Source organism: Sus scrofa, chromosome 8, assembly GCF_000003025.6.
Source record: "Sus scrofa isolate TJ Tabasco breed Duroc chromosome 8, Sscrofa11.1, whole genome shotgun sequence".
Classification (NCBI taxonomy): Eukaryota; Metazoa; Chordata; class Mammalia; order Artiodactyla; family Suidae; genus Sus; species Sus scrofa.
This window is the reverse complement of record NC_010450.4, coordinates 64,673,960-64,692,019: the sequence shown is the minus strand read 5'-3', so window position 1 is coordinate 64,692,019 and position 18,060 is coordinate 64,673,960.

The following is an 18,060-nucleotide window of genomic DNA, read 5'->3' as shown; positions in this document are numbered from 1 at the left end:
AACAGCATTTATCATAGTAGTATTATAATAAAACCAAGAGGAAAGCTTCATAAGTGATGGTAAAGACTTTAGTTTTTCATTAAATAAACTCGGCTCTATCTACTAGGAAGGCGAAAATGAGCTTTATTGATTTGCCAGGCAAAGGAGGCCATGCAGGCTAATGCCTTAAAGACAGTACCCCCGTGGGAGAGATTAGGGGTGGTTTTATAGTTTTGGGAGTGGAAAATAAGGTTGCAGATAAGGATCTGGGTAGATGCAACTTGCATTGTTTGGTGGCTCCAGGACTGGTTCTGGTGGTCCTCCATCTTTCTGGAGTGAAGGATGTGCCATCAAGTAGTTAACATCTTCCATTTGTTGGGGGTTTTAGTTCTGCAGAAGGGCTCAAAGATATGTTATGCATATTCCTTGAAGAGTAGCCAGGGCCCTGCCCTAACCTTGCACTATTGTCTCTTCACTGCTCCCCCCAACCCCTCCTCTCTGCATCCCCTCCCTTCCTTAATTAGTAACTGTTTGAACCTACCCTTTGGAACTCAGGAAAGGTCATAGAGCCTTAAGCTTTTCCCTGAAAGCAAGAAATGGGGGACACAGAAAATGCTTGTGTGCCCAGAAGCCCCACAGGGCTCTGCTCGGTTATAGACATAAAGAAGGACCTTGATCTAGCTGACACCTAGCAGATTTCGCTCTAGGATAATAATGGTTAAGTGAGTGGAAAAACTTCAGTGATGAATCAGATAGAGAACAGGCCCATAAATGCCTCTGACATCTGGAAAATTTGTGGTATCTTGTCATATCTTTCTTTCTGCTTTCAGTTGTAGTTACTTGTTTTTGTGTCTGCCTCTTCTTTCTCCCTGAGTTATTACTGTTACACATTCCTGAATTGGAATTTCCCCAAGACCTATCATACAGTAATTGATCAATAATGTTGAAAAATTGAATAAATAATCTAATTCTAGGTCCACTGCTCTTCCAACTGAACCTTGTTGCTTTCTATGATTACAAGGGCATTTGGGTGTTCTTTTGCTGATCTAGGGTTCAAAGGTGCTGGGAGCAGCAAAGAAAAGTCATAGCAACATCAGTTTGGCCACGAATGCTGCCTAATGGTGTGTTAAAACTCTGAATTGAAGAATAACTTGCTGACATGATGCATCCTGAAGGGATACACAAATGCTGACTCCTTTGTTTTTTTAATTGGTCAGTTGTGTCCCATAAAATCTGGCATGAGAAATATTCTGCCCTTTCAGGTTGGTCTGGACATAAAAATCCCTAAGCAAGCAAAATCCAGATTGCTCATGTGTGACTGAGTGCATCTCTTCCCTTTAGGGGAATGGTGCACTTTTCTTTGTGAAACCATGTTTAATGTTCTGTTTGGTAAATATGTACCAAGGTGATCCTTTGGTCACCTGGACCAATGAGATTACTGCTTTGCATGTAAGAAAGTGAACAGCCAGATAATCTGAGACACAGTATTGGGGAAAAGCGACCCTGGCTTGGATCATCAGTGTTGGAAAGTAAGACGCATAAACATGGGAGGATCTCGACAAGGCTCTTTACTTCTGCAGAAGGGCGCAAATGCTCAAAAAGCACATGTGAAGAAGGAAGGGCCCCCCCCACCCCCAATTTATCCCTAATGCAGGCGGTATATCTGTCCCCTTCCCATTGGTCAGGTCAGTGTGCACATTCTTCTTGATTGGCAATTTTGAAACAAATTGTTACTGGGAGAGGAGGGAAAGAGGGGTGTGGAGGAGGGTGTCTCAGATGAAGCAGGAACAGAAGAGTAACCAAGGCTTCCTTTGATAGAAAAGACATGTTAATTCCCACACAGGGAATATGAAGAGGGGAGAGATGAGCAGTCTATTGACTCATGAGATTTAAAGGAAATAGATTCCTTGGAAAAATGAAAATAACAAGGCCCAGTGTTAAAGATAAGTGAACAAATAAAGCCAGCCAGTCTGGGGACAGAGGGAATCCTCAGATTTTACAAAGACTAAGGAAGTCATTCTGCTCCAAGTGGTTAAGCTTGTATGAAACTCAGTATAAATATATTATAGTAACTGCAACACACACACACACACACACACACACACAAAGACCCTACATGGCAAAGCATCCTGTAGATTATAAAATGTACTCCTAATGAAAACAGATATGTTTTTCTAACATCAGGTTTTAAAACAAATCTAAATAGGTAAGAAAAATAAAAGGAACTATTGACCGATTGATTAGCATATGGAGCTTTGAGGGTATACTATTTTATCCATTTTGAAAATAAAAAACACGGAGTTCCTGTTGTGGCACAGTGGAAATGAATCCAACTAGGAACCATGAGGTTATAGGTTCGATCCCTGGCCTCACTCAGTGGGTTAAGTATCTGGCATTGCCATGAGCGGTGGTGTAGGTTGCAGATATGGCTCAGAGCTGGTGTTGCTATGGCTGTGGTGTAGGCTGGCAGCTGTAGCTCTGATATGAGCCCTAGCCTGGGAACCTCCATATGTTGAAGTTTTGGCCCTAAAAAAACAAAAGACAAAAAAATTAAATAATAATAAAAAACAGGCTTAGACAAACCTGTTAGGTAGTCAAACTGCTAGGAAATAGAACAGGTGAAAGTTTAAACCAGGTATGAACTTTTAGGTAATGGCCTTAACTATTTTTCATTATCCAGATTTTTCTTGTACCAAGATTTCAACATAGTTCTCACCACTGCCTCATGGTAGAAAAGCTGAGATAACTATCTAGAATATAAGAAATAGTACAAATTACTGTAATATAAGGATGACTACAGTCAATTCAACCATAAGAAAAGGTAGAGGCCCTTTGGCCATGGCTTCATTACCAACATGAGATTTGAATAACCTTAAAAGATAGGTACAATTAACAGTAGATAAAGATGAGGAAAAAGACATTTTAGGCAGAAAGACAAACAGTAAAAATAGAGATACAAAATATGGGGCTTACCAGTGAATGTTGCCTAGTCCAGTTGTACTGAAAAAATGAGTTGTAAAGAGATAAGCAGTGAGAAGACCAGAGAATACAGAGAACTTTGCCGAGAAGAAAGGCAAAAATTCTGGGAGTATTGGAAAATTTCTAACAATCGGAATGTCAAGCTTAAAAGGCTCTTTTAGGAAGATTAATTTGGTGATAGAAGGCAATATAGATCAGAATTGGAAAATGCTAGTCAAAGTTGCCAAATAGCCATTTCTACAAGGAGACTAGTTTACGATAGTTACAATAATATTAAAAGCCCTATGAGAAAAGGAAAGTTAATAGAATTGAAAGTCCGCTATAGACCAGCACTCAACTGGGTATCCTGGAAGATTAAATACATTATATCATATACATGTCATTATGTGTATATTAAGGTTGTGCTCTTAGAAATGGAGACAAATAGAGTGCTACATAGAGAGAATGAATGCAACTGACTGTGATAAGTTATAGAAACTTTTCAAAGATAATTCTGAAGCTTCAAGTTCAAAGTTCTTAATGGGGATATGTCAAGGTGGTTTCATTTGCAGATGATGAAACTAATCTTGGAAACCTTGAGTCTGAGAGGTCAGCTTCTTTCTCTTAGGCTGATTGTGTCTAGTCAGAGAGATTGGGGTCAGGAAAGACATTCAATCAATGATAAAATAATAGTGATGGAAATAATGGCACAGTCACAGTGGTAAATGCTTTATCTCCTATTTTTCCCACTACAGTCCTTTGAAGTATATAATATTTAAATTTTTTCACACTTATTAATCAATTTAGAGAATAAAAACTAGTTAAATATTTTAGCAGAAAGGGATTTTAATAAATTATATACTCTAAAAACTTGGTAGGATGAGAGTAAAGTCCAAAGAACACCACTACTGGATATGAGAAAATGAGGCAATTTTTAAAATGACAGGAGAATGCTAGGAATCTCTATTGCCTACAATACCAAAACAGGTGATTTTTCAAGACCTCTCCTGAAGCTACTAAAATCTTCCTGCATAACTTCTGCCCTTGTGTATACCCATTACAGAACAGAACAGAATGATGGTTTCTCCTTTGCTTGTATCTTCCAATTTTCTTGTACAAGTATTATGTCTTTGATTGGAGTGTGAACTTGACCTCTGATGGCTCTAAAATATGTATTTTCTAGGCTTCCAGTCTGTAGGAGGAGATAATTTAGAGTTCACTCTTGATGGAAAATACTTACACACACACACACACACACACACACACACACACACACACACACACACACAACCTAAATTTAGTAAGTTAAATAATTTGCCCAAGAGTTCTAGTTGGCAAGTAAATAGAAGATCTAAGACTAAGTTTATTTAACATCACACCTCATGGTCTTAACTACTAGATGGTACAGCTGGGTAACAGGGAAAGAAGAACAGAGAGTCATGGACAGGTTGATAAGTCAGTACTTCACTTGTGACATGAAATAACTAGCAAAAGCCTACTGTAATGAGACTCTCTAAAGGACACGTATTCCCCATGATAGAAACAGCTTTAATTTTCTTCTAGGACTAGAAAGTTCAAAAGCACCCATTCATGTTAGAGAACAGTTTATCCATATTGTATTTATTTTCCCTGACTTGACTATGGTAGGATCTAAAAATCACCAAATGAATGGGGAAAGATGTTAGTGGGGCCAGAGCTGAAACTTAGCATACCTCTTCCCCTATTGCAGGCAGCAGTCATCTATAGGACAAAGTGGGTGGAATGAAGAGAAATCTTACTTTCGAATAAGAACTGAATCATGGATTAATACCTAGTGTTAGAATTGATGGATTAAAGTTGCCTAGAAAGTTCTATTATATAAGAGTGGGAATAGGAGTTCCCATCATAGCTCAGTGGTTAACGAATCCGACTAGGAACCATGATGTTGCAGGTTTGATTCCAGACCTTGCTCAGTGGGTTAAGGATCCAGAGTTTCCGTGAGCTGTGGTGTAGGTCGCAGATTTGACTCGGATCCCGCGTTGCTGTGGCTCTGGCATAGGCCGGCAGCTACAGCTCCGATTCGACCCCTAGCTTGGGAACCTCCGTAAGCCGTGGGAGTGGCCCCAGAAAAGGCAAAAAGACAAAAAAAAAGAGTGGGGATAAAATTCATGACATTGACCTCAGTTTCCATGTTAGTTCAGAGGAAGATTAACCAACAAATAACATTTAAAGAGGGAACAGGAGGTAAAAGTGCAGCTGCATTTGATTGTATTATACATGTTACATGATCAAAACACTAGTCACATTGATATTTAGGACACTTAGAAGAGCACAGAATGTAGGCATTAACTGAAAATTAAAGAAAACAAATAATGGTGAAAAATATCACTGTATTCCATAGTGATATATATTAAATATATCAAGTACATCCATTTGAATATATATATATATAATAAAACATAATATAATCTAAAATATAGTAAGGGTAATCCATTTTAGTCATTTTGATGGAATCAGCAAGGATATATGGAGCTCTGAGAGACAGGGACAAAGTATATAATGTGATCCAAAGTCTATGTTGCTCCTATATAACATGACGCAGGATTTTTCTATTTATTTATAATTCTTTAAAAATAATATTATGTATTTCAAAATATAAAATATAAATTTGTTTATCTAGAAAAAAATTTTTATCCTCATGAGTGTTCTGCTTGTTTTAGTGCTCAAATTAAGAATGTTGTTAAGGCAATACCAGTTTTGCTACAGCTTGTCTTTTCTTGCTTAGACAAAATCTTGTTTTTATTCCTCTTATGTTTTCACAGTGTTATTCTATCACTGATAAAATTCCATTGACGTTTTATATTTGAGAAACTTTAGTGTTCATTGTACATCTTTGCTATAAAACATGCTAATAAATGCATTCTATTTACTTTTTCCTTAACAGGTTCTGACTGGTTTTAAATAAGAAATCATTAGAAATGAAAATAGGAAATCAAAGATGGAAAAATCAATATTTTCTTTCTGAAAGTTATGTAATTCTGGCAGGAACCAATCTGGGGATTATGATTTTGATTTAAAGCAGATATGCGTGTGTGTGTGTGTGTGTATGTATGTGTGTGTGTGTGTGTATATATATATATAATATATATGTATACACATATACATATTTATATTTATGTATATATCACATATAACATATATATCACATATCATATATGTGTGTAAGTGCTAAATAGAGAGCAACTCTGTATGTATATATAATGTATGTGTGTATAGTAGCCATATATGTATATAACTTATCCATCATATTTTTTATTAGCCCATTTATAAATTTAAGTATTTAGATAAAGTTAACGCCAAGCTCCATTTTCTCAGTTACAAAATGCTAAAAAATATTACTTAAAAATATCAGTTCTATGTAGTGATACTTTTTAATACACATATATTTTGACTATTTTGGAAGAATGCATATATATTTGAAGTGGCCTTTCAGTAACTACTATAACTATTACCAGGGCTGCTATTTAGCTGGTACACATTAACACAGTTGTAATATTTAATTAAATCCATACCAGTTGCTACAATACCACTCTCTGAGAATCCTTCACAATCCCAGATGCCACCATCCCTCCCCCACACCCAGCTGAACTTTAGTGTGGTTGTAATCTAAGAACTAAAGGGTATGCGGATACAGCAAGCTTTTCAGACTCATTTCCAGTGTGTTCTGATTGGCTGATGCTTGGGCTAGGCCACTTATTAACTGTAAAATCACTTCTGATTATTACAATTCAAAATAAAAAAGAATACTTAGAACAAAATTACATGTGTTATACATTCAACAAAACATTTTATAATACATTCTAAAAGTCTGCAAAGGTTATTAGATGCTTTAAATCCATTCCTGTTTTAAATACTGCAATTCTCCCTAATGCTGTCTAATTGTTTTTTTGAAATGACCACAAATATCTTTTGTAGGCCAAATAGCATATTACACATCTGTCAAAACCACATTCTATTAGCATACAACTCTGTCTATAAAGCATCTCCAAACCCTTTTGGATTATTCTGGCTCCTTGCTTTATGTTCATTTTTTCCCTATATTTTTTCCAGTCATTTGTAGAAATGAGAATGTCCTAGAATGAACAGTCTCACCCCTCTGAGACACGGTTTGAATTTCAAGATTAATATTGAAATCTGTTCTTCATTTCGATGTAACAGCAAAGTTAAGTTTTAAGCAAGACATTAAAAATAAATATTTCTGATGAAAATACTTTATTTAGGAAATGAACAAACTACAGGACATTAAAGAGATGGATGGATGTATCATTAGAGAAGCCTATGGTTTCTATGGTGAATTTCATTTGTTTATTGGAATAATTGATCCAAATTTTAAATTTCTTCTAATGCCTTAAAATTGCTACTGGGTACATTAACTATTCATTGAGCAATCACTTAATGTATATATTCCTTCAGGTGCTTGTATTGACAACTAAGTTAATGATAAAATAATGCTCCCAGGATGTTAGGGCCAGGTTGCCTAAAGGTTTGCTTATCTGTTTCTTTATCAGTGTTTAATGAGGTTATAACTTTGGGACAAAGATAAGGTGAACAGAAAAAGTGGATTAAAGAATTAGAAAAATAGGCAAGTCATTGGCCATGACTATTTGCATACCCAAGAGGGGGTAGTAAAATAATAAAAATGATAATGATAATGATGATAAAGCAGGATTATTTAAATTTAAAAAGCATGTAGAAGTGTCCCTTTTTTTTTTTTTTTTGGCTTTTTAGGCCCAAACCCATAGCATATGGAGGTTCCCAATCTAGGGGTGCAATTAGAGCTGTAGCTGCTGGCCTACACCACAGCCACAGCAACATCAGATCCGAGCCACGTCTGTGACCTCCACCACAACTCACGGCACTGAGTTGATCTCTGACCCACTGAGCAAGGCCATGGATTGAAACTGTGTCTTCATGGATGCTAGTCAGATTCGTTTCTGCTGAGCCATGACAGGAATTCCAGAAGTGTCATATTTTTATAAAGTTGTCTTGAGGGATATCTCAAAAGTAAAACTGGGACAGAGACTTTCTTTTTGCTTTATAAATTATGTAAAATAATTTCTATAATCATAAAAATCGGTGGATAAGGAGGAATGGTTAACTTAGAGTTAATTATAAAAACAGAAAAAAGTCTGCAGAGTCCATAACAATGATCTAATGGCCTGAAAGAGGTAGACAACCAGAAATAATATGTAACTTACACTAAGAGAAACATTTACAGCCATGAGAATCATCAGTTTCAAATTATGAAAAACAAGTTTATCTAGAAGAAAAACATTTAAGTTCCACACAGATTAATTGCTGTTTCTTGTTTCAAGTCACTTAAAAGTGAACTAGAATGTACATTAAAGATTTTAGATAAAAAGAAAAATAGGAAAAGGATTAATTTATTATGGGTTGAGAAGATAAATTTATGAAAAAAAATTAAAACATATTTCAAAACTCTAAAAGACCAAATGCAGCAGTGAAAGTTAAGAAAACTCAGTATAATCAAAGAACTGAGCCCAGGTAGTAGCAAGTTAGAGATGGCAAGAAATACTATGCTTCTCCTGTAATTATAAAAACCATCTGAAAGTTAAATGTGAATGCAAAATATAAACCATCAGTTCAGTACTAAGCTTTTCATTGGAGAGAATGTGTTGATTAAACCGAATCAATTTTAGTAGAAGTGAATGAAACATCTGGTTGCATTTATAATTTTTGCCCTAATAAATGTCACTAGCTGATTACTATCAAGAGCTGAATGTCTGCTACCTGATTAATTTAGGTAAGAAAAGTTTTCTAGGGAGTTCCCGTTGTGGCTCAGCAGGTTAAGAACCTGATGCTGTCTCTTTGAGGATGCAGGTTTGAACCTTGGCCTTGCTCAGCCAGTTAAGGATCCTGCATTGCTGCAGCAGTGTAGGTCATAGATGAGGCTCACATCCAGTGTTGCTGTGGCAGTGGTATAGGCCAGCAGCTGCAGTTCCTATTCAACCCCTAGCCTGGGAACTACCATATGCTGCAGGTGCAGCCATAAAAAGAGAAAAAAAAAAGTTTTTTTTTTTTTATGTATGTGTGTTGCATCCCCACTATTTTGGGCAAAAAAAGTGAAATATTGTACCATAAAACATCTTTAACTCTTTTACTTCTAAAATAACCATGCCTTGAGTATTTTAAGTAGAAATAATTATCTTCTAGGAATAATACTGATAACCAACAGATGTAGCACTAATAATCTGCCTGTCACTCTTCTCCCCATATATAAAAATTACTTGTTCTTCATACCAACTGTAAGAGTTGAGTACTACTATTAATGTCTCCATGCTACAGATGAGAAAACTGAGCCCAGGTAGTAGCTTGCCCCGGTCACGTAGCTGGTAAGTCTCAAAGCCCAGGTAGTCTGGTCTGGCAGTAGCTTCTAATATGTCTCCAAATGCTTCCTAACCCCTCGTATACATATGAATTAATTTTCTACTGATGACCTAAAAAACTATCAAAAGTTAAGCAGCTTAAAGCTACACAAATTTGTTATATTATAATTTCGTTGGGTTAAAAGCCTAGACATAGCAAGCCTCACAAGTTCATGATGTCATTGGGATGGTGTTGTTTCTGGAGGCTTAAGAACAGATGTTCTTAGGCTCTTTGAGGTTTGTAGCCACAGTTAATTCTCATGGTTCTAGGGCTGAGGTCCCATTTCCTTGTTGGCTATAAGTCAGGCATCATTGTGAGCTTCCAGAGCTGTCCACGTTCCCTGGCATGTGGCTCCCTTTCTCAGTCTTCAAAGCTAGCAAAAGCAGGTGGGGTCCCAGATCGCCTGACCTCTTCTGCCTCATCTCTTCTCTGCTTTCCTTTTTCACCTCACATCTCTGGTACCAGTTAGAGAAAATCCTTGGCTTTTAAGGGCTCCTGTGATTAGAATGCCCCTCCCCCCTCCCCCCCCAGATAATACAGGTGCATAATCTTGTTATTAATTAGGCTGGTTGTTTAGTAACTTTTAGTTTCATCTTGAAAGTTGCTTCACACCAGTGCCTAGGTTAGTGTTTGGTTGAATGACTAGGGATGAGAATCTTATGGGGAGGATTTAAAAAATTCTATCAACCACACACCCACTTTTGTAATATCCTTTCCTCAAAGATGAACTAGCCTAGCCATTCATGTCTGTCCAATATGACAAATGTAATAGGATGCTACTTGCATGACATATTATGTAATATTGAGATTTTTGTCTTACTATCAGACCCTTTAGCTGGTTTTGACAAAGCCAGCTGCCATGGTGGAGAGGTAAGGAACTAAGTGTGGCTACTGGTCTTTAACCAGCAAGGAACTGACATCTTTAGTCCAAAATCCTGCATGGAATAAAAAGTCCTGCCAACAACCACATAAATTTGGAAGTTGATCTTTCTCTAGTCAATGCTTTGACTGCCACCCTGGCCAACACAGTGCCTGCAGCCATTTGAAAGTATCTGAAACAGGACACAGTTAAGATGACTCCTGACCCACAGTAAGTGTATAATAATAAATGAGTATTTTTAAGCCACTAAGTGTGGTAATCTGTTATGCAGCAATAGATAGCTAATACATCTGGCCTCAGAAGTTATTTTTTTTTACCACTAAGCTGTCTGTTAGTATGAGATGCAGTTCAGTCCAGAGACAACAGTTAGGTAGCTCTTTCTTCCCCCTCTGATTTCTACTCCTATAGTCATTTATTAGTGCACTTGGAAAATATTAAGATCTTTTATAGCAATGCCTGTGAATTTTGTGATATTAAAAAATCAACAAAATAGGCTTATAGTCTGGTGATGGAGATAGAAAAAAATAATGATATGTAGTGGTAGAGAGTTGTACAAATGGGCTATGGGAAGAAAAATTATGAAATGCTTATCTCTGTTTATTCTCCTCAAAGAAAGCTTTATGGAAGAGGTAACATTTTAATTGGGCATCCTACATACTGACAGGGCCAGTACTGGATTCATGTAGGGAGAACAGAACATAGATGAAAGAGAGGACCATTCCAGGCAACCTCAGGCAGCTGGGTATCTACATAAGAGTAGCTTAAGGTAGGTAAAAGCCTAATCATTAAGAGGCTCTTTGGACTTTCATCTTTAACAGTCACTAAAGGATTTTAGCCAAGGAAAGAACAAGATAAAATCTGAGTTTTAGAATGATGTCTTTGAGAAAAATACAGGGAATAGATGGCCAGGTGGTTATGAGAATGGAGAGACTCACAGTGGAGAGACCAGCTGACTGTGATTACAGTTCCAAGTAAGAAATATCAGAGGGTTTCCTGGGATGGTATTAAATGAAAGAGAAAATCAAGAGAGAAAACTTGACCTCAAAGGTAGGTAGGAATAAAATTTAGTGGCATACTGGGGATGAGAAAAAGGCAGAAGTCTCAGAAAATTCCATTTTCTGTCTCTAGCAACTGAGTGCATGGCAGTTCAAAAGCAGTTTAGAAACAATTAAGAGGCCTGTGGGCCTATGGACATTTAGTAGGCATTTGGAACCATGGTATTTCAGGAGCTTGGAAAATTTTCTAAATATAGAACTACCATATGATCTAGCAATCCCACTCCTGAGCATATATTCTGACAAAACTTTCATTTGAAAAGATACGTGCACGCCTATGCTCATTGCAGCACTATTCACAATAGCCAAGACATGGAAACAACCTAAATGTCCATCAATGGATGAATGGATTAAGAAGATGTGGTAAATGTATGCAGTGGAATACTACACAATCATAAAATAACAAAATAATGTTATTTGTGGCAACATGGAGGGAACTAGAGCTTCTCATACTAAGTGCAGTAAGTCAGAAAGAAAAAGACAAATGCCATATGATATCACATATGTGTAGAGTATAAAATATGGCACAGCAATCCTATCCACAAAACAGAAACAGGTCTTGGTCATAGAGAGCAGACTTGTGGTTGCCAGGGGGATGGGGGGAGTGGGATGGTCAGGGAGATTGGGGTTGGTGGATGCGAACTGTAATATTTGCAATGGATGGGCAATGGGGCCCTACTGTACAGCACAGGGAACTGTGTGTGATTAGATCATTTTGCTGTACAACAGAAATTGAAGAAACATTGTAAATCAACTATGATTAAAAAAACGTAACTGGTAAATAAAAAAGAAAACTAATAAATCAGAGTAGTACCTATATATTTGGAAACTATCAGTAAAAGTGATAGGTATGTATGAAACCTCTCAGAGTAAGAAAGATGGGTTAAAACAGAGTTGGGTTACAATGTGAGAGTAAACACAAAAATAAGAACAAGTAATAAGACAGATACTCTGTATTGAGACAGGTATAGTATATATCACTAAAGAATGGTCAGGCAGAGGTTGAAAGAAGAGATGTTTTCAAATAATTGTAGTCTCCCATCAGTTTATCACATTTTTTGTGCAATTCTTTATGCTAATTTTGAAAAGATAGTGTTAGAGTTGGCTTATCCAGAGTTGCTATAAAGTGGTGGTGTTAATAATTCAAAATTAATATTTTGATAGTATATTATTTTAATATTTGTAATAGTTTTCAGTTCATTTTATTTTCTTTTACTTTATTTTACTTCTTTAATTGTAGTTGATTTACAAGATTATGTTATGTTCATGCATGCAACATAAGAATTCAATATTTTTATAGATGATACTCTAAAGTTATTACAGAATTATGGTTTTACAATGTATCCTTGTTGATTACTTATTTTATACATAATATTACATAGTATTTTATATCTCTTAATCCCTTCCCCCTTTCCTGCCCCTACCTTCTTCCCTCTTCCCACTGGTAACCATTAATTTGTTCTCTATATCTGTGAGTCTGTTTCTATTTCTTTATATCCATTCATTTTATTTTTTAGATTCAACATATAAGTATACAGTATTTTGTCTTTCTTTGATTTATTTCACTAAGCATGATGCTACTTAGGTCTTTCCATGTTGTTGCAGGTGGCAGAATTTTATTACTTTTCGTGGATGAGTAATGTTCCATCACACACATATATATATATGGCATATATATATATATACCATTTATTCTTTATTCATTCATCTCTTTCTTGATGGCCACTTAAATTGCTTCCATATCTTAAGTTTCTTACATCATAGCTATTGTAAATAATCTATTCTGAACATTGGAGTGCATATACCTTTTCAAGTTGGTATTTTCATTTTATTTAGATATACACCCAGGAATGGAATTGTTGAATCATGCAGTAGTTCTATTTCTTAGGGTTTTTTTTCTTTTTTCTTTTTTATGGCTGCACCTGTGACACATGAAAGTTCCCAGCTAGGGGTTGAATTGGAGCCACAGCCACTGGCCTACACCACAGCCACAGCAACGTGGGATCTGAGTTGCATCTGCAACCTACACCACAGCTCACAGCAACACTGGATCACCAACCCACATCCTCATGGATCCTAGTGGGGTTCGTTAACCTCTGAGCCATGAAGGGAACACCTCCTTTCTTTCTTTTCTTTTTTTTTTTTTGAGAAACCTCCATTCTGTTTTCCATAGGGGCTCCACCAGTTTAAATTCCCACCAACAGTTTACAAGGATTCCCTTTTCAGTGCATCCTCACTACTTTTGTTGTTCATTGACTTTTTGATGAAAACCATTTTGACAGGTGTGAGGAGATATCATTATGGTTTTGATTGGTATTCTCTGATAATTAGAGATGTTGACCCTCTTTTCATGTGCCTGCTATCTGTATATCTTTGGAAAAAAATGTCTATTCAGGTCTTCTAACCATTTTATTTTTTTTTGGTCTTTTTGCCATTTCTTGGGCCGCTCCCACGGCATATGGAGATTCCCAGGCTAGGGGTCGAATCAGAGCTGTAGCTGCTGACCTACACCAGAGCCACAGCAATGTGGGATCGAGCCGCATCTGCAACTTACACCACAGCCCATGGCAACGCCGGATCCTTAACCCACTGAGCAAGGCCAGGGATCGAACCTGCAACCTCATGGTTCCCCGTCGGATTCGTTAACCACTGAGCCACGATGGGCATTTTTAAAGTGAGTTGTCTATTTTTTTATATTGAGTTATATGAGCTATTTATAGCTTTTGAATATTAGCCCTTATTGGACATATCATTTGCAAAGATTTTCTCCCATTCAATAGGTTGTCTTTTCATTTTGCTGTGTAATAGCTTTTAAGTTTAATTAGGTAATATTTGTTTGCTCTTGTTTTTTTACCTTAAGGAGACAGATTCCAAAAATATTACTACAATTTATATCAAAGAGTGTTCTGCCTATATTCTCTTCTAGTAGCTTTATGGTTACAGGTCTTATATTTAAATCTTTAATCCATTTTGAGTTTATTTTTGTATGTGGTACAAGGAAATCTTCTAATCTCATTTGTTTACATGTAGCTGTCTAATTTTCCTAGCACCACTTATTGAAGAAACTATCTTTTCTCCCTTGTATATTCTTGCTTCCTTTGTCATAGATTAATTAACCACAAGTATTTGGGCTTGTTTCTGGGTTCTCAATTCTGTTCTACTGAGAACAGAATTTCTGTTTTTGTATCAGTACCATGTTGTTGTGATTACTGGATCTGAAATTTGGGAGCATGATATCTCTAGCTTTGTTCTTTTTTCTCAAGATTACTTTGGCAATTTGGGGTCTTTTGTGATTCCATATAAATTTTAATTTGTTCTCTTTCTTTGAAAAATTTTATGGGGGAATTCCTGTTGTGGCTTAGCAGAAACAAACTTGACTAGTATCCATGAGGACGTAGGTTCGATCCTTGGCCTTGCTCAGTGAGTTAGGGATCTGGCATTGCCATGAGCTCTGGTGTAGGTTGCAGACATGGCTTGGATATGGCATTGCTGTGGCTGTGGCACAGGCTGGCAGCTACAGCTCCAATTCAACCCCTAACCTGGGAACCTCCATATGCAGTAGGTGTGGCCCTAAAAAAAGAAAAAAGAAAAAAAAGAAAAACATTAAGAGTAATTTTTAAATACTCATGCATTAAAGTTGTACTTAGCTTTGGGTAGTATGGCCATTTTAACAATATTATTTCTTCAATCCAAGAGCACAGGATCTCTTTCTATTTCTTTGTATCATCTCTAATTTCCTTCATCAGTGTTTTTATAACTGTGTCCAGAAATTCCAATACAATGTTAAATAGAAGAAACCATATTGGGCATCCTTGTCTTGTTCTTGGTTTTAGAGGAAAAGCTGTCAGCTCTTCACTGTTGAGTTTGTTAGCTGTGGGTTTGTCATAAATGCCTTTTATTATGTTGAGGTATGTTCCCTCTATACCAACTTTGATGAGAGTTTTTATCACAAACAGACACTAAACTTTCTCAAATGCTTTCTCCACATCCACCAAGATGATCATGTGATATTCATCCTTCCTTTCTTAATGTGGCCTTTCACATTGAGTGATTGCGAATGTTGAACCATCCCTGTAAACCTGGGATAAATCCAACTTGAGCACTTTTTATATATCACTGAATTCAGTTTGTTAATACATTGTTGAGGATTTTTGCATCTGTATTCAGAAGAAATTTTGGCCTGCATTTTTTTTTTTTTTTTGTAGTATCTTGTTTTGTTTTGGTGTCAGGGTAATACTTGATCTGAAAGAATGAATCTGGGAATGCTCCCTTCTCTTTTTTTTTTTTTTTTTTTTGGAATCATTTTAGAAGAATAGGTATTAGCTCTTTCTCTATATTTTTAGTAAAATTCCCCTGTGAAGCCATCCAGTCCTGGATTTCTGTTTGCTGGGGGAGGTTTTTTTTTTTTAAATTACAGATTCAATTTCAATACTAGTGATCAGTCTGATCAGATTGTCTGTTTCTTCTTGATACAGATTTGGGAGTTTATATATCCTAAAAATTTGCCCATTTCTCTTAGGTTGTCCAATTGTCATCATAGAACTCTTCATAGTATTCTTTTATGATTTTTTGTATGTCTGAGATATCAGTTGTTATTTCTACTATTTCACTTTTTATTTTGTTAATTTGGACCACTCCCTTTTTTTCTTCACGGATGTGACCAGAGATTTATCAATGTTTATCATTTAAAAAAATAGCACATAATTTCATGAATTTTTTTGTTTTTTGGTCTCTTTTATTTATTTACTCTCTGATATTTATTATTTCTTTTCCTCTGCTGACTTTGGCTTTGTTTATTCTTTATTCTAATTATTTTAGATTGAAGTTTAGATTGAGTATTTTAGATTTTTCTTATTTCTTGAGGTAGTCCTGTATCACTATAAACTTGCCTTTTAGAACTTTTACCTTTTGCCCCATCCCATAGATAGTGGAAAATTGTGTTTCCATTTTCATTCATCTTGAGGTATTTTCTGATTTTCCCTTTGATTTATTCATTGACCTGTCGATTTTTTAGTGGCACATTTAGTCTCCACATGCTTGTGTTTTCCCCATTTTTCTTTTAATAATTTATTTCTAGCTTTATACTACTGTGATCAGAAAAAATGCATGATGATATATCTGTCCTCTTAAATTTGTTGAGATTCATTTTGTGGACCCGCATATTATATGTCCTGGAGAATGTTCCTTGTGCACTTCAAAAGAATATTTTGCTGTTTTGGAATGGATTGTCTGGTAGATAAGTATTAAGTTCCGTTGCTCTACTGTGTCATTTAAGGCCATTATTTTCTTATTGAGTATCTGTCTAGATGATCTGTCCTTTGATGTAAGTGGGCTGTTAAAGTCCCATACTATTATTATTATTGTCAATTTTCCCTTTATATCTGTTAACATTTGCTTTATGTACCTAGGTGCTTCTAATTAGATGCCAACATATTAATGTTATATCCTCTTATACTGATCAATTAATTATTACGTAATGCCCCACTTTGTCTTTTCTTACAGACTTTATTTCAAAGTCTCTTTTGTCTGCTATGAGTCTTGGTACCTCTACTTTCCTATTGTTTCTGTTTGCATAAATTATCTTTTTCTGTCTCAACTTTCAGTCTCTATGTGTCTTTAGCTCTGAAGTGTGTCTCTTGTCAGCAGCATATAGGTTGGTCTTTTTTTTTTTTTAATCCAATCAGCTACCCTGTGTCTTTTGATTGGAACATTTAGTCCACTAATATTTAAAGTATTTATTGATAGGTACGTACTTATTGCCATTTTGTTAAATGTTTCTGGTTGTTTTTGTAGTTCTTCTCTGTTCTGTTCTTCTTTTACTTTCTTTCCTTGTGGTTTCATGATTTTATTTAGCGGTAAGCTTGTGTTGCTTTCTTTGTAGTTTGTGTGTATCTATTGTAAGTTTTTTGAGTTTTGGTTACCATGGGTCTCATATATATTGACCCATACTATATCTACTTGTTTTCAAATGGTGATCATTTAAATTCAAACCATTCTAAAAAATCTACACTATTCTACTCCTTTACTCTACATTTTGTGTTTTCGATGTCATGTTTTACATATTTATGTTTATTGTAATTATAGTTGATTTTATAATTTTCTATCTTTTAGTCTTCATACTAGCTTATTGAAGTGGATGATCCTCAGCCTTAATATTTTTGTTATAGCCTTTTCTTTTACATTTAGATTAGACCCTTCACATTTCTTTTAGTATAGGTTTAGTATTAATGAACTCTTCTAGTTTTTGTTTAAGTTCTTTATCTCTCCCTCAATCATAAATGTTAATCTTGCTGAATAGAGTATTCTAGATGGAAGGTTTTTTTTTCTTTGCAGCACTTTAAAAATATTATGCCATTTCTTTAAGGCTTAGAAAATTTATGCAGAAAATTCAGCTAATATCCTTATGAGGATCCCTTTACATATGACTTTCTTTTTATATTGTTTCCTTTGGAATTCTGTCTTTAACTTTTGCCATTTTAATTATGATATATCTTGGTATAAGTCTATTTGTATTCATTTTGTTTAGGACCTTGAGTATTTCCTGCAAATGAGTATCTATTTTCCTCTTCAGATTCAAGGAGTTTTCAGCCATAATTTTATTGAATACATTTTCAACAATTCTCTCTCTGTTCTCTTTCTGGGACCCCTATACTGTGAATGTTGGCACACTTGCTCTTATTCCAGAGGTCCCTTAAACTGTTCTCATTTTTTAAATGTTTTTGTTTTAGCTGTTCTAATTGAGTGATTTGCATTATTGTATCT